Source organism: Bactrocera latifrons, unplaced genomic scaffold, assembly GCF_001853355.1.
Source record: "Bactrocera latifrons isolate USDA-ARS-PBARC rearing strain unplaced genomic scaffold, ASM185335v1 scaffold_33, whole genome shotgun sequence".
Taxonomy (NCBI): domain Eukaryota; kingdom Metazoa; phylum Arthropoda; class Insecta; order Diptera; family Tephritidae; genus Bactrocera; species Bactrocera latifrons.
This window is the reverse complement of record NW_017536963.1, coordinates 1,358,940-1,376,514: the sequence shown is the minus strand read 5'-3', so window position 1 is coordinate 1,376,514 and position 17,575 is coordinate 1,358,940. Positions and strand designations below refer to the sequence as shown.

Sequence of the window (17,575 nt, the reverse complement as noted above, 5' to 3'; positions counted from 1 at the left end):
AATTTTCTACTATAATTATTTTATCATAAGTTTTGCTATAACTTGTTAGCTGAAATTATAATGCTATAATTTTAAATCTATTAAGTTAGTTTTTGTTTTCACTTTTAATAAAATCATTTTATTATATCTAATTTTGGTTATAATTTTTTGTTGTCATATTTTGTTGCTAAAATTTTCTCCTATAAATTTGTGCTATAATATTTGTTATAATTTAGTAAGTTTTACCAATTTTTTAAGTTTTAAAATTAGTTTTCAAAACCCTTTTTACAATAACTTTTTTGCTATAATTTTAATTTAATATTTTTAAGTTCAAATTATTTAAATTTTGAGCATGATTTTTTACTTAAGCAAAGTTTTAAAACTTCCGGACTTGTGCGTCAGAGATGTGCAATAAATAACATAGAATACAGAATTTTACTCTCAGCATACAGCAACGGCGCTCATTTCATTGATTAAGGGTTATCAAAAAAAATATGAAACAAATTTAAAAAAAAAAAAAAATATGAAAAAACGAAAAACTGGATTACAAAACAAAGTAAGACCATTGCGAGTTGCGTCTGCAAAGCCTGTTAAAGTTTTCAGAATCTACTAAATTTAAAACGAAATCAGAACTCTAGGAAAAAGCTTAATTAACTGTAACAAATTTTAATATTAAAAATTCCAATTTAAGAAAAAAAAAAACTTTGTAGTATTTGTAAAAATTTTTCTTGGCAATATTTGCCACCAACAAGAATACGCAAACTGTTTTTCATTTCCTTGTTTATATTTTTGCAATCTGAATATGCATTTCAATCTTAAAACTGCAACGTTTTACTTCTCCTTCAACTTCATGCATCACAGCGCCCATACGTCGCTTGCATTTCTCTCATTTCACACCCAAGTCTCCAGCTGATAAGCCGAGACCTCTTACATGCGACGCTTGTGAGTTCACAAGCTTCATGTCTCACTTCATTATGACTCCAATCAGTGCAGCGTATTTGCCAAATTTAAAAACGCTTAAGTTGAGTTTGTTGAAAAATTGAAACTGTGTAAAAGTTCATATATCTTTGCGCTCTTTTTCCAAAGTTTCTGCTTTTTTTTTTATAAAAATATACTACTGTTACCAGTCCATATTATTTTGGTACAAAATATACACCTGTGGCACTCTCTTCGTAATTTCTGAAAATTATGTTTATTTACTCTTTCTCATGCTAGACAGCATTTATCGCTATCTTCACCTACACTCAGCGCTTTTTTACACTCTAGTGCTAATCGGTTTGCTATTGTGTTATCTGATTTGTTGTCTTTATCAATTACGGTTACTCAATTCAAGTTTTAAGTGATTCTCAAACTGAGATAGTTTTGAAAGTTTTGTATGAGATTTTATCGTTTGTTAAATTATTTTGAGGTGAGTGATATTGATTATTCAACTGATTTCCAGTTGTCAAGAGTTTAGTTGTATAGGGTGTATGTATGTTATTTTTGCTTGTATGTTTGTTCTGAATTATGTTTCAGCCAATCTTCAGCGATAACCTTAAACAATCTTCCTTAAACAATTTTTTTTTTAGTTTTAAAAATTGATTTTGTATTTTTTATTTTTTAATGAAATTTATCATAATCAGAGTTTATAACGTCATACGTTTTTCTTTTTTAATCGTTCAATATTTAAGAGATTGTTAGAACAAGTTCTATCGTACTAAGAAAAGTCAGATAACATTCGAGACTCTGAAGTTTGTTGAATTGGCTGCAAATTTAAATCTTGCACTAATTTCGGGACACCCTATTGTATGTCCTACTTGATCTCATGTCGAAAATAGCAATTAAATTTTCAAATTTTTCGGACTTAGTGGACTTAGTTATTTCTCTTTGTGCACTATATTATAGCAACCACATAATTATTTATTCTGTTTATTTGCCTAATTTCGTCTTAAAATAACAAAATCTAAATTTAAGTAAAATTAAAAGTTCGTTTAAGAGGTTTAAGAGAGGAGTAGAAATTTTGTCAGTATCAGTAAAATAAATCTATTTTGAGTTTGAATGATAATTTGACCAAATTTTGAGTTTTTGAATTATTCTTTATTATAAGTTTATACTACAATTTTTCTATACTTTTTTTCTATGATTATTTTGCGATAATTTTGCTATAATTTTTTAATATATTTTGCCATAATTTTTAGATTTTTTTTAAAGGTTTTTTCTATTTTTTACCATACTTATTTTATCAAAATATTCGCTATCACTTTTGTGCAATAATTTTTAGCAAATTTTTGTAACATTTTTTAAATTAGTTTTCACAATATTTTATGCTAAAACTATTTCACAATAGTTTTGCTTTTACAATTATTAAATGTGTGTAAAAGTGTTTACTAGAGTTATTTTATTATAATTTTTTCCACTTTTTGGAGTTTTTTAAATTATTTTTCAAAAGCTATAATAAATATTGACGATTTTATGATAAAATCAATCGATCAATTAGTGCCTACGAGTTCACGTCTACGAAATTATTCTCATTGGCTATCTAAGTTGTTTAAATGCCTTTGTACATAGGTATGTACGTATATTGAAGTAATTAAATGCACTTCAGACGAAAAAACTTTATGACAGTTCGAATGAAGAAAATTTTGGGAGCAAACTTGGAGTTCCAAAATTGATTTCATGTTGAAATAAATCGTTGAAGCAATACTTAAGAGAACTTATTTATTCAAAACATATTTCCTGCAATGAAATAGCTCATTTGATTATATTTGAACACTTCTGTTCAAGAAAATTTTCAAAATTTCTCTTTAACTCAAATTTCGTAACAAAATTTTAAGAACTTCACTTAAAAGCACCATAGCAGGTCTGTAGAGTGAGCTAAAATTGGTTGAAAAATCATTAGTTCTTAGACCTTACTATCGAAAATTAATTGAATGCGTTTTTACACATTAAGTGCGAGTCACTAAACTCTTGATTATGGGGAAATCAAGAAAATTTTTAAAGAAATCCAGTAAACATAATGCAATTTGAGTAGCTTTCGGTGAGTCAAGTGACTCACATCCCTGTCCCAGTTCTTAATATTTGACTTTTACAAAGATATTGAAAGCAGCATTGTGAGCTTTCATATTTCCCATATTTATGAATAATAACAAATTGTTTATTTATAAATAATAAAGTTTAATTTAAATGGCAAAAAATATCACTAAAAATAATTGTAAGAAATACCGAAATAAATTCACTTTTTTTATGACATCAGTTGGCTGACTGATAACTATGGGCAAAGCCAAGGTTATGCACACTGAGATTGTATCGAACACAGTCACACACACTCAGGCAACCGAAGAGACGTAGCCGCTCGTAAGAATTAATAATTACAAAACTAAAACACCCGCACATACATGAAATATATATATATAATAATGTGTGTGTATATATACTTAATTTATGTGTGTATATATAAATGTAGATGTATGTACATATATGCATATGCGCTGACTTGCCTGCTTGTGTGGTTGTTGTAGCTCCTCACTATCTTATCAACAAAACACCAAAAACCAAAAACAAAAAGCAATGCCAGAAAATGAAAGTAAAAGCAAATATAGCAACAACAATAAAGGCAAGTAAAATGTGCGAAAATATGTAAAATTCTATTGAGACAAGCAAAGGACAAAAACAACAAGTATTTACTATAATGACCCGCTATAAAAATTATAATACATACATGCGCATGCATAGATAATAGAACAGTTAATACGAGAGCAAGAAACGACATATACAAATAGTGTAAAATAAAGCCACAACAACAACAACAGTAACAAAATATCAAAATCAACAACCAATAAACATTTTAGAGTAACTGTGCACTGACAACACAAACAACAACACATATATAGAAAAAGAGAACAATAGCAACAACAAATACCAAAAAAGCAGAATACAACAACAAATGCACAAAACCACTAAACTACAAAACCACGACATGAAATAAAAACAAAAACAACAACAAGTCATATAGCATCACATGCGAAACAACAAAAACAACAACAACACGTTAAAAATACAACAACAATACAATAACATATTTGCATATAAAAACAAAACCAATAACAATGCAACAACAAAAACAACAACATCTCCTATAACAACAACAATTGCAGTTATCACACCAATAAAAACATGAAAAGAAAAGAAAAGAAAAGAAAACAACAACAACTACCCGCTTAGCAGATAATAACATACACACCCGCAAACTTTAAGGCGCGGATTTTGATAAGCCCTGTTGATCTCAGTCCTCAAGCAGACACCCAGCATAAGAGGTGCCATGTGTAGTTGTTTGTTTGTGTGTACATATGTATGTGTGTCTTATGACTCGTCTTAACAGCTTAAGCCGATAAGTGGCTGCTAAAGAAAGCTAAACATCACACATACACATGCATGCAAGCACGCTGACAACTGGAGAAAAGCGCCTATGCTAAAACGTTTAATCGCCTTGTTAAAGTTCACATTGCAGATTTGTTAGCCACATTCGTTGTGTGCTTACTTTTTTGCATATGTGCATACACAAATACATACATACCTGCTAATAATATGTTTTTTTTATGATATAATATATATAATAATATGTAGAAGCGTATGTATGAATGTATGCATGTAGTAAATAATACTCAGCAGTGATAACGGCTATTATCAGCAGCACAAATCAGGTGCTGTCGCCGTCTGCGTCTCATGCGACCACAACGTGTGCCACTGTGAATTTTTTGGCTATGCGCCGAGAGATAGATTCGCACATTCACACACACATACACATGCTAACGTGACTTCGGGTGATAATAGTTCGTGTGTGTGTGTGTGTGGAATTTGTTGTTACTGTATTTTTTCTTGATTTGTGACTGTTGTAAGTGCATATGTACATATGTGTAGGTGTGACACGCAGAGGCGCTTATCGCCCAACAGTGGTAGCTAAAAGTTTGTTAATTATTGCAGTTTTTATAAATTTTTTAATTTTTGCTAAAATTACGATTAATGTAATAAAAAATTATTTTGCAAATTTAATTTCAATTTTATAAGATTTTTTTAGTTACATAATTTTTTTTTTTATAAAAAGTTTTCATGAATTTTATAAAGCTTTAACTAAAAAAATTTATAAAATATCAAAAATTATTTTAATTAAACCATCTAACTTATTAAAAAGCAAGTTTTGTACGTGATATTATTAATATAGTGAAAATGGTCGAAATCAGTTGACTTATTACCGAAAGTATCGGTCACTCTGTAAGGAACCTTAGTAAATGTCAGAGAGCAACGTTTTCTGGAATTAAAATGTCATGTTGTTAAAAATGACCAAAATTTTTTACAAATCCGATGGAGCACTATCATCTTCTAAAATCTATGAATTATTCTTCCGCAATTCTCACGCAAATGAATCAAAACGGCCTAACAGAAACTCTTTCTGATCGTCTATCTCTTCGAGACAAAATCGTGATGCATCAAACCATGAATATAGAAAAAAGAATGAGCATCACCTTGATTTATGAGCGGCTTTGGTGTGTTTTTGTTTTTTTTTTGGTTTCGCTGATTTCGCTCATAAACCCATGTCTCATTGGCAGTTATAATGCTCTCCATGAGTGTGCGATCGGAATTCGCACGAGCAAGCATGTCCAAAGAAATCTATATTTTTTTTTTTTGAAAATAAAATCATCTTTACCGGAACGAGTCAAGTAAGAACGCGTCTCATACCCAAAATATCCATCAAAATCATTCGAACGGACTCGTCGGAGGTGTCGAACGCTCTTGCCATCTTTCCAGAGTATAAAATGTTCAATTACACCTGAACTTAGCCCTTATTTACTTGTTGACTTTAGTTTCAATATCTTTCCTTTTTTTATCAATGTTTGAGTTCTCTTGCACCCATTTTATCGCATAAAAGCCATTAGTCTTTATGGGATCTTAAGATTTGCGACAATGTAGTCTGGAGTGTTAATTTAATTTCCTCCACTTTCCCCTTTTCCTGACTGATTGTATCGGCCCACACCTGCACTCGTTTGCATCTGCTATTATAGATTTACACATACAAATATATGGTATATACCTATTACACCTATGTAGATAAATACCAAACCAAATAAGCATAACACATTATATTTTTTTCGGGTTATCTTGAATTGATCAGCACTACCTCAACCCGTATATATAAGCATAACTTATCTAGATTTATTCTTCTAATGAGCACCTTACCTCTCTAACCAAGAAACCAAGACCTAGTCGCGCAAAATTGCCCACTGAATCACACCGATATTCATTTGTAGTTGGTGAGTATTTTTCACACACTCAAAAAACACTCATTCTAAACTTGACTGATTATCAGTGAGAACTTTGCGCGCTGCTCTGTCATGGACTTAAGAGTATGTGTTCATATCAGTGACAAACTAGCATTTGTCGATAAGAATTTAATACTTTTTAGTAATAAAATAAGGCTTAATAGTAAGATTTGGTGGAATTTGCAGAAATCGCGCTCTCCGGTTCTCTTCAAAGTCTAAACGTATACATAGCGCTGCTACTCATTGATTTATGTCGTATGTCTTCGCGGGTGTTGCGTCAAATGAAATGCGTGCTTAACGAATTTCGATTAGGTGAGGTCAGATCTAGTTGATTGCGACACTAATTTTTAATCTGTTGTTGTGGTTTAAGTGGTCTTAAGTGGTCTTAAGGGGTTTTAAGTTTTATTTTTTTCAATATTTGCTAATAAATGGTTTGAAAAATTATATAACTACTTCCTGGAATATATTAAAGGACTTTATTTAAACAGCTAAGCTTACTATTCAAAAGGTTATACCTTATTGATATTGGTAATTCTTCAGAATAAACTAGTTCATCTAAACCATTATACAGTTTAGGCAGACCTTCGTTAAAAATAAATTATTAGAAAAAACTATTTTTAGAAAAACGTAGTAAATCCAAGCATTTTAAAGATATCATTGCTATTGCCTACCTTTCTGCGTTTATTATTGATATTAAACAATTGCTAGTATAAAAAAATTTAAAACTAAAACGTTGTTTACATTTTGGCTCTTATTAATATCAGAAAAATTTACAGTATTGTAAAATGTGACACAAAATCCTTGCCTACATTTTGGCAATCAGTATTGATGTCAGAAAATTTTCATATTCGAAAATGTGAAGCGGAAACGTTGCCTACCTTTTGGTGCTTATCATTAATATTACAAAACTTACAGTATATCAAAATGTAAAACAAAAGTGTTGCCTACATTCAGGCGCATTGGTAAAAGTTATTATGGAAAACATGCAAAGAAAAAAATTGTTTTGAATAGGTTGTTTTTTTTTTTGTTCAAAAGACTTACTTTACCTTTATTTTTGTTTTAAGGAAGCACAATATTTTTAGCAAATAAAAAATTGCATAATAAAAAAGAAGTTTCTCGTTTATTTGGGAAAAAAAGAAAAAACTTACAAATGTTTAGGAAAAATGTACTAATTACAAACACCAAAACAAAAGCCCATAATAAAAAAAATTAAAAAATTTAAATTTTTGAGGCTAGTGTATTAGAAATGAAAAAATGGAAAACCAAGACTTGGAAAATAATGAATACAAATGTAAATTTTTTAATTTGAATTTTTAAAATATTTTTTTTTTCATTTTAAATTACATTTTTTTATTTTAGTTTTACAAAATTTAAATTTTTTTTAGTTATAAATTAAAAAATTAAATTTCTTTTTTAATTTTTAAATTTTTAAATTTCTTTTTTAATTTTGATTTTAAAAATTTAAAAAATGTAATTTTTGGGTATGAAAAAGTTTTCGAAAATATTTGGAATCGATAAAAACTCTGCGACACTTGTGGGTATTACAAAAACAAACAAAAAAAATATCTAAAATTGAGGAACTGCTACAATAACTGCTCAACACCTGCTCGCCATTAATCGATTTCAACTTCCGTGCGGTGCCTTTCAACTCAGACAGCTGTAAGACCTCCGTTGACCTCCCCACATTCCACATTAACAGCAAACAAAAACAAAACACTCTAATTAAATGAAATCCAAATGAGTTAAATTACCGGGAAATTGATTAGTGTGATATTTCGAGCAAATTTGTCACCAAAACCACACAGCGCTTATGGGCAGGTTTTCTGGTGCAGCACTTAATCACGCGCCAAAAGCCGCTTTGCGTTTTGCCGGGGAATGAGGCAGATGCATTGCTGAGCCGCTAAGCCGCTGACGCAGTGCCACAGTTCGTTTATCTTTGAACTTTACGCAGAAATCAAGTCGTCGTCAGGCAATTGTCGTGTGGTCAGTGCGGACGAGCGAGTGTGTAAAGAAGGTTCGAAAACAATTCAAACGAAAAGTTGAAGAACCACACATGACAAGCTCGACCAATCGGGAAAGAAACAGCATAAATATTTAATCATACAAAAGGAGTTATAATGAAATAGAGTCGAGATTATAATAAAGAATAGTCAGGCAACAACAAGCGCACACATTTATGCACACTTATGACTTTTTTGTTTTAAAATAATTTCTTTTTCGCATAGGTGCGATTCAATTATATAATATTATCCCTAAGTTACAAGCGAGCGACCTCAAAGTGTAAACAGTGAAAGAAGAAAAATATTAATAATAATAGGCTTAGTTTAGATCCTTCAGAGTTTCACTTGCTGGAAACCTTTTCATGCGCTTTTGCTTTCAGCGCTTATTTAGCTATCGTTTCCTTAAGGTGCTCATTAGCTAAATTCTAAAAGCCAATGCAACCAAATTGATCGTTAAGTGGTCCTGCTGTGTGGGATATCGCTGAGCTATCCCACATTTAATTTACGTAAAAAAGTAAAAAAAAAGCAAAATGTAGACGACCAAAAAAGTACACGAAAATTAATTCCCGTCAGATGTAATACACTTATGCCAACAATATTTTAAGTTCTCAAAACACTTTTCATAAGCACTTTTTGGATGGCCTTCAGCTCCTTCAACGAAGTTTGTTTTATCTCTTCGGTCGACTAAAAACTAGTTCCACGGAGCAGCAATTTCAGACCGATATCGAATTCTCTTGCTATCTATCTAACACTTGCCTGACGATTTTCAAGCACCATATTCACTTGTTTAATATTTTCATCAATTGAGGAGTTCGAAGGTCGTTTGGAACGTAGGCTTCTAACCACTTGTAGGCTTTTGTTTTTAATAAAACTGAATAACTGTAAATATTTTCCAAGATTCCCAACGATTCCGATATCTTTTTACGAAATTAATGGAAAACATGAAATTTGTAAAGTGTTGAAATTTAGCGCCAGAAACTTTCAAAGACTGCCGATTTAACACAATCGAAATCGATAGCTGAGGCATCTATTGGACACAATTTAGTGAAACATAGGCCTCAAATGACAACAAGCATAAAATAAATCTGATAAGAGATAAAACACAGACGTCATACCATAAACAATTTTATAATTGATGGATCAGTTTTAGTAAGATGATATCTGACTTCGTAGGCTGTGGCTTTTGTCTATTATTATGGAAGATTTGGTAAGATGTGCTCTTTGGTTTCCAACGATAATGACTCAAGGGATACTCCATTATTTCACTGCTGGTTTGCTCTTGACTTTGTACGTATTGCTTACTATTTAAATTTCTTGTACATACGCTCTTTTTAATTTATCCATTGCTGCAAATATAATTATTTCTCCTTCCATGATTCTCATAGTAATAATAAAACTGTTGTTTTTTTTTCAATCATGTGTTTGTAGACGCTTTTTCTTTTTTTAAATAACCTAATCTGGAATTTTCTTTGTCAAGTAGCAGTACAACCAGCGTATAATCCAAAAATCCATTTCTAATAAAAACACCCACAGCCTGCTCGCTCATTACTCCATGCAGGCGGCTTATAAATCAATTACTTCTCGACATTTATGACACATTGCACGCACTGCATCTCAAGCCACTTGAGGGGCTACGAAAAAGTGCTTTCTTTTTTGCATATAATGGTACACTCTCTCTTTTCTTTCACCCTGCTATCTTTTTCTTGTTTTCTTCTTCACTTATTCTTGCAGAAATATGCTGCCAATTCAACATATCACTTGTCAATCTGTCGAAAGTTTTTCTTTATTCGACCTAGTCGTCTCACCCTGCATCCCACTCCGGTGTTGTCAGCGTTTCAACTTTTTGTTTGTTGTAAGTGAGATTATTTTAATGGTATCACAACTTTCTGCTCAACATCCGGAAGTTTTGCATGACAAGACGGAAGCTTAAGTTTTACTCTGTACTTTTATGAGTTGAGTTTACTTTCTTGCTCGCAGTTATCAGCTGTCTTCTACCGCTTAAGTTATGTTTATTGCTTTCGTATTTAAAACGTATTTTCTTTATTTGTTTGTTGTTGCTATCGTGTTGCTTAAGTGCAAAAGTTTTGTACCTTATGGCACTCGGTGTATTGAGACATGAAATTATGGGAATTCGAATTAGTGGCCATCACTAGTTATTACTAATATTTTTTTGATGCAATTTTTTGCTCCTATTACTATTTTTATATTTATATCCTGAGCTGCTTATATTTGTTACATTCAACACGAAGTTTGTAGCACACAGAAAGAATCGTCGAAGGGCCTATAAAATATTGTATGGTATAAATGGTATATGGTACAGCTATAAACGATCAGCATGACGATCCGAGTGGACTTAGCCTGTCTGTCCGTCTGTATAAGCCTACCGATAGCGGTTCTAGGGAATAGTCTCTTGCTAGATCATCAGTTTTAAAATTGTCTGCGATTCCACTGTGGCCTGGCAGCCATACCAGTCCTATCACAAAGACAGTCGATGCTATTGGTAGCGGGGTCTGTTAATGAGTGCAAGACTAGTATTGCCGCTCTGCTATCTGAGCGGATGGTCACTTAAGGGAGGCTGCATTCCGGAGCAGTAAATATACTACTCCCTTAATGGCTAATACCTCGGATTGAGAGACACTGCAATAGTCAGGAAGTATGAAGCTGGAATTGATATATAGCTCCTGACAGTAATCCCTCCACCAACCGTCCCTCCAAGCTTTAAGCCATCCGTAAAGAAGCTTACTGCCCCTCTTCTTCCCACCCACAACTCCCTCGCCAGATTATGGAAAGAGAATGAGCCGTCAGAAGTTGGTTTGACGACACCATGATCCGAGTGATCTGGTATGAAGTCAAAGTGTGTGAGGATATCCGAGTGTTCAGACACGTGCTCTTTAAGAATCTAAATTCTCTGCCATACACCTTTCAACGATGTCTACCGGCATTATGTGCAAGATAGCGTTAAGTGGTTGGAGTGGACTTCAGTGCACCACACATGCTGATGACCGTTGTCCGTTGAAAGCTCCCAAGTTTCTTAGCAAGTATGGTCTTTTCTAGAGCCCTCCGCTACATAAAGACTCCATAGAACATTATGGGCTGGACTATGGTGTTGTAGGGCCAGAGAAGCACTTTCGTTGAGAGACTCCACATTTTGCCAATGGCTCCTACTCCTCTTCGGCTTCCATGAAAGCTTCCTATCCAGGATGAGCTCTAGATATTTCACTGTATCCGCTCTATCTTGTGGAGTTCCTCTACTCACTTTTGGTCGAACACGTACGTTCTTGTATAGAAACCTCTATATGTACTTATTTCTGAAGAGTATTCTATTTTCTTGTTGTGATAGTTTATGATTTATTTTTTTTTTTTTTGTTGAAATATGTTTTTGTTTTTTAAAGATAAGTTATTGTTTCTTAGTAATATTAATTTAAATATTTAATTTAATAACAAAAATTTAAAAGAATAAAAAATGTAAAAAAAGAATATTTTTTATTTATTTTTAATAATTTTTTTTACAAAAATTTCATTAAATTTCTCCTAAAAATTTTTTCACTGAAAATCTTGTTTTCTCTAAATATTTATTATTATATTGTTTTTTCTTGTTGTAGTTTAATATCAGTAAACAGTAATAAGACTTAAAAATAAAACCATTGCTTTCCATTTCAAAGTCATAAGACTGAAATCCACGCCCTGCTAACCATAGTTATGTCTGTTAGCAGTTTGCATGTAAAGATGTTTGTTTGAATGTAATGGAGTGTGTGACAAATATTCCCGCTGGGCTATGGCGCGCTGCCATAATCATCAGGTGCATTTGCATAGGCAGCAATAAATGGCTTATTTATGATTTTAAAAGTAATTCGCGGCGCACACGCAATGCCAGAAGACAGTCAAGAAGAAGAAGCAGAAGAATATGACACAGAAGCACCAACAAATCGTAAAAAACAACATTGAAACATTGACTTTGACACTGACCAAACGGGTTGCGTACTTTTTTCGGTCCCAACGAAAGGGAAGTGCAGCTGCGTTTGACACTTTTTGCTTATGAAGAATTTGGGTGCAGCACAATAACAACAATAACCACAAGCAGGCAAAAAGTGCTAATGATGTTTTTAAGCAAACTTTTATGGCGTCCAGTTTTTGTTACATTTATTTTTTGTTATTATATTTTTTTGTTTGTTATCGGTTTTAATGACAGACTCGCTTAATATTTGGCAACAGGGTTCATTCATCCGCCGCAATGAGGAAAAGTAAAACGCACGAGAAAAAAGAATAATTTTAATTTAAGTTAAACCAACGAGCTGTTAATGCAATTGCACTAATTTATATGCGCGCGGCGGGGTGGGTGTGAAGGAAAAATATGAAACCAGTTTGCTGGCTAATTTGCACACTTTTGCTGACAATTGCAGGTGTTTATTGGCAGCGCAGCGACAAGTTCAATAAAAATGTGTAATATACTACACACATTTTTTTGGTGTAATTTTTAAGAGAATTTTCTAACGAAAAAAATTTATCGTAAATAAAATTTTTAATCGAAATAGAAAAAAAGTGTATCGCAATAAAAAAATACAAAAAAAAAAACAAATAATATATAAGAAAAACTGTTTCGATAAAATTCGATAATTTTTTTAAGCGAAATAAAAAAATATCGAAATAAAAACATACCTAATATCGAAAATAAAATTAATCGACAAAATTAATCGAATTTTTTTTATCGAAATATAAAAAAAAGAAATAAAAAAATGCTATTAGGAAAAAAAATTAATCGAAATAAAATTAAAAAAAAAAATTTAAATCATTTAAAAAAATTAACATGCCGATTATGATTCAGCGTTTACTTGTTATTTAGCGCTTAATTAGGAATATTTTTGTTTTTTGTTTTATTATCTTCTTTTTTCAATACTTGAAATTAATTCCTTTTTTTTATTTCTTTGCAGCTGTTTTAAACACACATACCAACGAAGCAACGCATACACACTCACAGCTATATTTGCAGCAAACATTGGCGCGTCAGGAGTACGCTTTCCAACACACGCTGCCACAAAAAGCGGTAAGTGCTCGAGATGCTGCCGCATAAGGCGCCATTACTATAATTTTTATATAATATTCATAAATACATACCTATACATATATGAACATATGTATATATATTTCTATAAAGACTTGTTGCCACTGGCAACAATGAAAGATGGCGGCTGAAGAAAACTCAGCAGCAAAGCATTTAAGCGGCTTCCGGGAAATATTTCTTTGGTGGCAAGATGCGCACAAATGAGCTGTCTTATAGATGGAAATGAAAACAACTACTACACTTTTAAGTAAACACAACCACGTAACTCCGGAGCAGCGACGCTGCATGTCTCCAATGACAATAGAAGTAAACACGCTTTTATATACATACATGTATGTATGTATGTATACATATATATACGTTAGTATAAAGATATACATATCTACATTAGTATGTTGATATAAATATATACCTATATGAGTATATTTATGCATCTTTATATGTGCTCCTCTCCAGCATTAATATGCCTGTCGTCGCAGTATTTGCCGCCATTTGGCGATTTGTCGGGCAATCGCTCCGCTAGACAAATAACAAATGCATGCACTCACACTCACACAATAAACACACACAGGCACAACTGTTTGCCTGTATTGCTATGAAATGCCAATTGTTGCATAAGCATACGCTTTACTAACATTTCTTGAGAATTTGTGTGGAAACACTGAGTTATTCTACAAAGTGTGTCTCCTCCTCCACTTTCGCTATGAAAATGTGCAAATAAGTGCGTGTGTGTGTGTATGCACAGGTGTTTATTAGCGACGCTGGCAGTTAGCATAAGTAGCGTGTGCCATTTGTGCTGCTTGAATACGTGTGGGCGCCTTGAAGACTATTGTAAATATTTCCTTTAACGAATTGAGCCGTCTCTAATGTCATTTAAAATCTGTTTCCTTAAAATTTACAATGCTCCGCAGATTCTTAAGAACTTCGGCGTAGCTATTACCTTATGCTGACTTTATAATCACGTTCTCTGATTGTCGTTTGGGCCTATTATTTACAGCTATATTCCTCCCTTGTTGTCCTCCTTTTGCGTTTTTATGTGCTTCGTCCACCGTTCCTTCGTTTGCGTGGGTCTTCCCTGCTTTTTTAGACCGTCCTTCCTGCACTGGCCGCCTTTTTCATTTCGTGGTCGCACTGTTTCTCGAGGCTTCACAAGGCTTGTCGCGCTCCGCTTCGAAGTTATTGACCCGATGGTCGTTATGCTTAGATGTTCCCGTCTTCATTTTCTCATTTTCTGCGATGAGCCAGTTTCTACAGTAACGCTTGATTACGTCAAAAAGTTGTCTAGCTGTGACTTTCCGTTCCGTTCTTAACATTCATGCTCACGTTGTTCGGTTTTGCCATTGCCAACTTCATTATTTGCTCGATACACTTGCACTTTTGTAAGGATTCGTCTTCTGCACGTCTAATTTGGGTAATGTATTCTTGTTTCGGTGAGTTTTGAGACCCTTCTATGGTGGCTCTTCTCTTCTCCTTGTTTTGTTGATGGTGCTTGTGTGAGCGGAATTTTTCTTGAAGCTGTCTTTTCTCCACTTTTGTTCGATTGTTTTGGAGTGGCGATGGGCATAGGCGATCTAAGCATCCTGCTATTTCTACGGTAGACGGTAGCGTATTCCTCGTTTTGCCCTTCTTTATTTTGTTATTCTTTCTGTTGGGTTTTTGGGTTGTTGTTGCGATGTATTAATTTTGTTCTAGTGGGTCTCCGCTTCAAGCCGCTATCACCACACGTTGCAGGAGTTGCCCTTTATGAACCCTATTGTTATCTATGCAAGCAGAAAGGCCAGGCGAGAGTTGACACAAGTCCTTATGAGAGCTTATGTTCAGAGCCAGGTTCGGCCTGTACGCTCAAAAAGTTATGACGACGGGTCTCCAGTACACTATATCAGTATCTCAAACCCAAGTTTTTTCGTCAAAGTCTGTGCATATATAGTGCTGGAGAAAAACAATCCAACCAGTATTATTCAAAATGTTGTCCATCTGAAGTTAAAACATTTTCCAATTTTTCTGAAAATTTGATTTGGATTATATTCAAAAAAGAACTCCGCCGGCTTGGTGGCCAAGTATGAATCAACAGAATAACTTGTTCTTGTGTTTTCATGTGAACCATATGCTAGTGAGAGCCTTCTGCAACGACCAATACAAGTGTTAGTCAGTAGAAGCAAGAGTCAGGCTATAATGCAGGCGAGGCAAAATTTTCCAGCCGCTGCTTTCCAAATAGCTCTAATCGGTGCTGCAACCCAGCCGACTATTGTCATGCAAAATTATTGTCTCATGTCTGGTCGAAAATTTCGGACATTGTTCGGCAAAGCTGCTAATTTCAACTTCAGGATTGGTTTCGCCTGGTTTTAGAAGCTCATACTACAGCACGTCTTTCTGATTCTACCCAGTACAGAACATTACCTAGACGTCATGGATATGCGGCTTTGCTGTTAATTTGGTTGGTTTGGCCAGTTTTCACATAGAATTTTTTAAGTAATAGATTTATTTTTCTGCATCAGTCACAATCCGATGAAAAAATGTTATTTTTAACTTTCAAGTTCTAACATTTCCGACATGCATAATCGTCTTTCAGCGAAGCTTGCCTAAAACTAATATGTCACCCATTTTCCTTGTCTTGGAATATATGTATGTATATGGCGACTTTTAGACGTTTTTAAATGGCTGCTTTTTTTATTGTTTTATCTTGCTCAACTGCTTATAAGAAACGATTTTTCTGGTATACAATTAGTTTAGCATTTATATGACTTCCTTAAAGCTAAGTATATAGCAGCATATTCTGTTATTTACTTACACACATAGCAGACATCAAGTTTAGATGCTCAGAAGCATTAATTGGAGATGTGTGTTTTGTCTGTTGAATGCTTTCAAATTTATTGAAAAAATTGCAAAAATAACAAAAAATTGTAAATGATTGGAAACTGAAAAATTGAAGATTGAAGCTGTCCACAAATATATTTGCAGTGTTGCTTCTGCTGCCATTGTTCTTGTTATTGTACTCCACTAACTGAGCCTCAACAACGAGTATTTGGCCATTAAAACTGCTTATGCGTCACTCACTCACGCAAAGAGCAAGTCAGTCAGTTAGTTAAGACAGCTCGGTGCAGTTGGCAACGCCACATTCAAATGTGAAATTCAACAAGCCAAATAAAAGTTACTCATACGCCGTGTATGCACTGACAATTGGCCTGCATTTTTCGGGGCGGCTCGTTGGTGTTCAAGTGCTATGCGCGGCGCACTCGACCGCAATACAAATGCAAAACAAACACATATTCATATATATATAGACAAACTCAGACACACACACACACACATATATATGGTAAATAAATGTGTTCAAATTTGCCACAAATGACAACTGCATCCTGTGATTCGACACCAACACACATTCCGTGTGTTTGTTTATGTGCGCACTTCCTTCCCAAATACCTTCAGCAGCACTTGCCACATCTGCTTCAGCACTTCAGCGGCATTTTGGTTGCTTCGGGCGCGTACTTTTTTAACCACCTTTATATGCATATAGTTTTATAATTTGTCATTGTGCGCGCGTCGACGTGACAGGAAATGTGCTCAAGTGGGCATTGGTTTGTGCCACAACTGCTGTGCGTAATTAGAAATCTTCTAGACACGTACGCTTTGCTGTTGGCACAATTTTCACTTTATAGTTTCTTATTTTTTTATTTTTATAAGGTGTCTTTCTTCAGTTGCTTTGCAGCCATTTACTTTCATTTTCATTTCGAATGACCGCAATTTCCATTCCTTACAAATGCTCGACAATCATCCTTGTTGTTGTTTTGTCATCATGCATGTATTGTATGTGTCTGCTTCGTGACTTTCGTTGGAAGTGTGCGAGAAAACTATTTTGCTTTTGTAGTTGTAATTAATGGTAGGTGCTAATCACTATAAGACTGCAAACCAAGTCAAGTTGTGACCCCAGGCCGAACGTTTGCTCAGTTGCACTCATTCACTGAACTGCATGCGCGCTTCCACATACCAATACACTACAATTGTCGTGTGCGGTGAAGTGTGTAGTTATAAAGCGTCCAATTAGCTACAGAGGCTGACTTGACATAATTTTCAATTTTATGTGCCTCTTAAAAACAGTTTGTTTGAGCTACTTTTCTTAAAAAAATTTTGTTTTTTTCAATATCGGTATACTATAGCATATAGCTGCCATACGAACTGAATGAACAAAATGAAGTTCTTGAAGGAAAACTTCTTTATTTGACGAGATATCTTCACTAAATTTG

At 33.7% G+C, this 17,575-nt stretch overlaps 1 protein-coding gene across 1 annotated transcript in view; it reads left to right on the top strand.

The window, feature by feature from the left end:
• Nucleotides 1-17,575, top strand: part of LOC108971207 (myocyte-specific enhancer factor 2) — a gene marked incomplete in the record, with an annotated part of 66,503 nt that overhangs the window by 3,903 nt on the left and 45,025 nt on the right. The window contains 1 exon segment of the mRNA XM_018937098.1: nucleotides 13,201-13,313.